The sequence below is a fragment of the Corvus brachyrhynchos genome, unplaced genomic scaffold (assembly GCF_000691975.1).
Source record: "Corvus brachyrhynchos isolate BGI_N302 unplaced genomic scaffold, ASM69197v1 scaffold83, whole genome shotgun sequence".
NCBI classification, from domain to species: domain Eukaryota; kingdom Metazoa; phylum Chordata; class Aves; order Passeriformes; family Corvidae; genus Corvus; species Corvus brachyrhynchos.
The window spans coordinates 10,349,403-10,356,411 of NW_008238464.1; positions in this window are offsets into that span (position 1 = coordinate 10,349,403).

The window sequence follows — 7,009 nt, forward strand, 5'->3', positions numbered from 1 at the left end:
GCATTCATTGTTATTTACATTATACAGTTTATTTGCTTGTTAGCTACTGGATTGTGTGGGTTTTTGGAGCTCTAGTTTTAAAACACTCCTACAAGAACTTGTCCCACAAAATCCTCAAGTAAATTTTTATTTCACAAGACAGCCTATACACTTGACTGCTAACAATGCTCTTCCCAGTGCAATTAAAGTTTTTATCATTAAAACCTGGGTCTTAGGTTTAGAATATAAATCTAATAATTACTGAAAAAGCTACAAGAAATATTACTTTTTTTCTGGGATAATGTGATAGCCAAAGTGAGTAAATAATTTTCTTAGTGAAAAAAGTGTCACAAGAGGCTTCAGTAATTTTATTTTTCTGTATAGTTCAACTGATAATATGATCTTTTCTCAATTTTATATTTTAAGGGGCATCTACAGATGCATCTAGGATGACTTGGACTGACTTTTTACCTCCCCTCACTTGATCGACCTTAATTTCTACTGTTAACGGCTATGTTTAGGAAGTCATAATGACATATGTGGTTATGTAATAGAAAATGTGATATCCAGATATGTAGTAAATATGAAAAATACCCTACTTTCTGTGCAATGTACCCATAGGAAGCAACATATGTACAGTCCCTAGAAAAATTTCCAGTCAAAATTTTGTGTGATGTACTTAGAGCGCAAAAACTTCCCTTTAGAAGACTGTTTCCAGCTACATTTAAAATTGTATCAGTGTTTAATTATTCAGGATGTGATTTTCCATGCATGATATCTCCTCAGGTTCAATTTAGTAAAGTGCAGGGAAAAGCGGTTGAACTACTTTGAAGAACAAAATAAGCAAACAAATTAGGTACAAGCAGAATACATCAAATGAATCTAGCTCTTACCATGACTTGGAACAGGGGTAGGAAATTTTGCGGAGATACCTTACAAGAATCATTAACTCTGCTTGTGACCTCTCCCTTCAGGTATTTATATACACAGATGAGATTCCCCATGAATCTTCTCCAGGTTAAACAGTCTCAGCTGCTTCAGTCTTTCTTTACAGGAGTGATGCTCCAGTCCTTTTATCATCTTAGTGACCATTTATCGGCATCTCACCTCTAGCTGCATCTCCCTCTTGTACTGAAAAGCCCAGAACTGTAACTTTTGCCATTTCTCACATGGTCATCTGTCACATCCAGCAATTTCTCTGCTCATGTCCAACAGTTTTGCATGTCAGCTTAACTCTGGCAAGGGTTATAATCCTCCACCTGCAGTCCTACCACACCTGGTGTCATTTCAGTACTACAGTGTATCCAAAACATCTCTATCAGACTAACAATTTATCTTCTAGATGAGTAAGTCTCAACTGATCAATAGATTTCCTCAATCAGCTGAACTGCTGTCCAGATTCCATGAACAATTTAACTTGGTGATTTGATTCACTTGCCTAATCAGAGGCATATAGTATCCTGTGAGATTCCCTAGTATATGCATGGCATCTGTGTTATCTGGCAAATTCAACGGCGAAGTAAGGTGAGACAGAGTATCTAAGCATTCTTGAACAGCACCAGTAATCCAGAAAAAAAAGGCACCTTAAAAGGCATTTTAAATAGATTAATGGCAGCTTAATTTAAATTTTATTTACATTATTCACATTTATAGCTGAACTTACAGTCTCCCCAAGTTTTGTACAATTGCCTTATTTACATCTAAATCTGTATCTTAATCTTGACCCAAATTCTGCCTGAAGAATAGGATTGAGACTCTTAAACAGAAATACATATCACCATTTTGGATGCAAAATATTCTGTCTAATCTCTACTTGTTGCTCCAGAAGGATTCTGAATTACTTTAGATCTTGTATTACACTTGTACAAATGTCTGGTTGGAGTTAACAAGGTAATTAAATCAGAATTTTTACTTGAGGGTTCCCTTGATAGCTTCAAACATGCCAATTTCATACTCATAATACAGTGCTTCACATCAGTGCCATATCCTTTGCTTCTCTTCTTCAAAAAATAACTTACATTGCAGCTAATAATGAACTAATTTTTCACCAGCCCTAAAATTTGCCTTTAAAACACATACATGAATATTTTTCTAAATGAGTAATTTCTCTCAATGTTTTTTTTCCCTCCTTTTTTTTTTTTTTCAATTATACTAGTCCCTACTTAATCATAATGACTTTTTTTCACCCATGGGTTACACAGACAATATTGGAATTAATGTCCTTTTAAGAAATTATTCCAGTGTACATTGAATTATCTGAACCAATGTATTTTCTCATTTAACATACACAGCTGCAAGAGCTTCAATTTTGTACGTATACAATGAAAGGAAAGGATTACTGTGCCACAAGTCAAATGCAGCAGACAAAACTCTTGAAGGTTTAGGCACATAAGGCAGTAGTCTGAACTACTAGTTCAGCAACCAGAGTTTTTTGAGAGAATTCCCTTGAGTACATCCCATAACCTCCAGCAACTGGTATAGAAGGCAGAACTGCAGCAGTTCTGTGCATGACATGTCTTAACCCAAATCTCTAGTGAGATGTTCATAATTAAGCAATCAAATTCCACTCATAAATCTGGGAAGTTAAATTTTTTTTAGTTTTTTGGATACTTTTATACAACAGCAAAAACATTAGAGCTGTCTTAGATTTATTTGACTTAATGATACAGGTTTGCATTAAATTTTTATAAATTTAAGTTTGATCAGTGCTTTAGTCTCTAAATTGACTGTACACCTGACAGTTCTGAAACAGAAGCTGTGTTAGTATGTCACTGAGATTTAACTAATGTGTCTTAACTTCCATTAGACTGTGCTTACTGACTAGCAAATTTAGAGATTTTAACTGGCCAATGCACAGCATGAAGAGCAAGTTTACATATTCCTGAAATCTATCACATAGAGATACTTGGAATTTCAGTGACAAATATAGACATTTACAGTGTGACATATGTTTAGCTAATCTGGTCATTTAGAATGCCTTTACAGTTAAAAGGACACATATCACATAATTAATTTCATCCAGATGTCATAACTTGAAAGACATATGAAATGTGCCTCAAAGGAATCTCTCTCCATTGACTAGATCGGGTTACTGCCTCTCCACTGAATACTCAGCATACCCAGACCTCAATTCATTTTTATGCAAAGGCATCTCTCTGCCTTTTAAAGCAGTCCAAGTTATTCAAGCAGTTGGATTATGCCAGCAGATGTGATCCTACTTCTGCATTGCTTTGTATCAGCAGTTCAAGACAAGGCTGTGAAATTCTGAAACAGTTAAAACACATGTCCTTATATTGAGGTAACTAAATTGTTCCACTTGAATGAGAGTCAAATTCTGATGAAGACAAGTTCAGATATCAGCAATGTAGATATGTATGTGTAAGGTATAGATGTAGAATCATTTCGTGGCCCATGTTTAGATGACCAGTGGCATGTGAAACACCCTACGATGCAAGTGGATTGTCAGATGCCTCTTAGAAGTGACTTGTGCTCCCCTTAGTCTCAGATCATAGATGATATCCTGAAGATATGCTGAGACTCTGCAACCTCTCAGATGGTGTAAATGCCTTTGCTGCTCAAGGACACATTGCTGTCTGCCTGCTCTGTGATGACTTTACCTGATGGAGAACCACTAGGTTCCCTGAGGAAAATCCTCCCACAGGTTCCACATCTACCTCACCACAGCCTGGGAGTTTCACTGGCCTTGGTAACGGCTGTTTGACTGCAGTTAAAAGATTTGGACCATATTTAGCTTGTTTGATGATCTCATGAAGAAAATAAACAGCAAATAGATGCAAAATGTTGTAGGAAAAGAATACAAAATGCATTTTCTGACACTGCATACAAATAATCAAGAAAGCTCATCTATGTGATTGGGCAGGACAATAGAGAAGAATGCTTTAGGTTACATTTTTTCTTCAGACTGGGTGTTTTTAAATCAGAAATTATGAAATTTTTAAAAAAACAATACTACAGAACTTCAATTTTCAATTTTTTGAGCATCTGATTGTCTTAAAAACGTAATTGAAAAAAATGCCAACAAACCAAACTAGACTGGACAGTGATTTAAGAAACAAAATTAAAAAAAGAATTTGTAATATGTATTCTAGATAAACAATGACCAAAGAAGTTTATAAGGGTAGTTCATCTTATTCACAGATTATAAACAATAAATGAATAGAGTTGTTAAAGTTGATACGTGCAAGCATAATTCAATATAATCAGACAAAATCAGAAATTAAAATTAAAACTGAATGAGGAAATATTTGCTAACACTCCGATCTATTAGATAGATTCCCAAGGGAAATTAAAGAAAAATGAATGTTGGAGTGGTTTAAAATCCAGTTGTACAAAGCAGTACAGGTAAACCAGCATTAAGGTAACCACAGTGTATCCTAATATATTCAAATGCAAACAATTTTGTGAGCAAAAATTTTAAGAGGCACTAAGGTATTTAGATGTGTCCTTCACATCGATATCCAGGGAAGCACTGGTTCTGGCACTCCATAATCACTTCCTTATTTCAATTAATCAGTTTTTTTATGCCATCAATTTATAAATTCCATATTTGAAAGAAAATCATGAGGCAGTTTTGAAGTAAAAAAGCTTAATTGCAAACACCTGTTTACCTCATAAAGGTAAATCTAATTTAACATAACACAAATTTAAACTGGGTAATTCCAGCATTTCTATAATGTAATTAGAATTGTAAGTTCTGAATGTAACAGAAGAAATTAACTGAAATTTTATTCTTTCTTCTAACAAAATAGAGCTGAATTTTGATTTGGGAAAAAAGAAGAAAAACAACAACAACAACAACAACAACAACCCACCCCATACCAAATCACAGATTAGATACATAATTTATTTATTAAAAAGTACTCGATCTATGCAAAACCCATGAATTTAGGATTTTTTTTTTTTTTTTTTTTTTTCCCTGGAACAATTGTAGCAGACCTTTATAAACTACCAAACAGATGCTAAAGAAAGTCTATTGGTCCATAAAATCGCTCTATTAATAACAGAGAGGAAATTAATTTTCCATTTTGTTATCCAGTTTAACATGAATTTCCCAAATATGTGTACAGATGAATAGTAACCTTTCTCCTCAATGTCAGGATTTCTGTTTGCATATCCATAGCTTTCCTCATAGCAAGTCATTTAATAAAGTGGTCATTTTACGTATGATAAATAAATCAAAGATACTCTTCAATAGCAAGAGTTTTTCCATTTCCAAATTTGCTGATGTATATTCATACTTACAAAAGATATTTCTATTAAATTAAAATATATTTATTTAAATTTAGTGAAGAGACACAGGTGAGAAAGTAATGGGAGAACTAAAAGTGTTGTTTCTCATGTCTTCTAAAATAAAAATAATTCCATATAGAAAGCATTTAAACATAAGCAAGATATTATTGCATTCTACTTAGGTACTGCTTGGAAAGGATTAATAATTGTACTCTTCTGTAATTTAAGAAAAAAATTATAAACAACTGAGAAACAATGAACAAGGGAACTGTAAGAGCATGATCTGAAATTATAGATAATTGTTTGGGAAATCCATGGAACTTTTATCCATATATTTTGATGGACAGGAAGCATTAAAAAAGAAACAAAGCTTTAGGGTTTGTAAATCCTGAACTTATATCCAGAAATGTCTTTCAGAAAAGACTGATCCTGCTTGGGTTTTTTTTCTGCTGACTTTTTCTAGTTCTAGACAAAAATTGAAGTCTACAGAGATATTCAGAAGCCTATACTGTAATTTAAATCCAAGTGAGCAATCCTTTAAAATAAATCTTATTCAATTATTCATTACCTGGGAATTAATGGGAATCAAAATTTCTGCCTGTAATATTACAGTGTTTCTATTGTTTATAATGTTTCTATTGTTTTGACTGCTTGTTATGGCTATCACATCAGAAATAAGTATTTACAAATTCTCAGGAGAAGGCATTTGTTGAATACAGATCTTCCATTTCTAAAGTAAATATTATGAGAGTGTAAGTGTTAGACAAAAGTCAAACAGCAACAATTTTTTCCCCTTTTATAGATGTTCTTCAAAGAATGAACACTTCTCCTAATTTTTAGGTATTTATGGAAGCTTTAGTTAGTTAACTAGATAAGTAGGTTTCAGCTTCCCAAATATACCTACTTTAAGACAAGTAGAAAAAAAAAATTAAAAATATCTGTTCTGCCCCTTTTCTTCGGTGTCTCTGATTGGCTAACTGTGCTCTACTGGCCATATGGGATCCACCCAAGAGTACTGATGGAGCTGGCAGTAGAACTTGCTGAGCCACTTAAGTCTTTTACCAGCAGTCCTGCCTAACCAGAGAGTCACAGCTGACTGGAAGTTGGTGACTATGACACCCACCTGCAAAACAAGTTGGAAGGAGGATCCATATAACTCCAGGCTTATCAGCCTGACCTCAGTGCCAGGGAAGACAGTGGGGCAGATCGTCTTGGGTGCCATCATGCAGCACGTGCAGGACGACCAGGCAATCAGACCCAGCCAGAACATGTTTGTGAAAGGTAAGCCCTGCTCAACCAACTTGATCTTCTATGACAAAATTACAGGCTTAGGGGATGAAGGGAAGGCTGTTGTCTACCTAGACTTTAGTAAAGCCTTTGACGCTGTCTTCCTCAGCATTCTCCTGGAGAAACTGTCTTCTCATGGCTTGGATGGATGCACTACTCCTTGGGTGAAAGATTGGCTGGATGGCTGGGCTCAGAGAGTGGTGGTGAATGGAGTTACATCCAGCTGTGGGACAGTCACAAGATGAGTTCCCCAGGGCTCAGTATTTTGGACAAACCTATTTAATATCTTTATCTGTGATCTGGATGAGGGGATTGAGTGCCCGCTCAGTCAGTTTACAGATGATACCAGAAGTGTGGCAGTTTTGAACCACTGGGGGGTAGGAAGGCTCTGCAGACAGATCTGGACAGGCTGGATTTGTTGTCAGACAGCAACAGTATGAGTTCAACGAGGCCAAGTATCAGGTCCTGCACTTGGGTCACAACCCATGCAGTA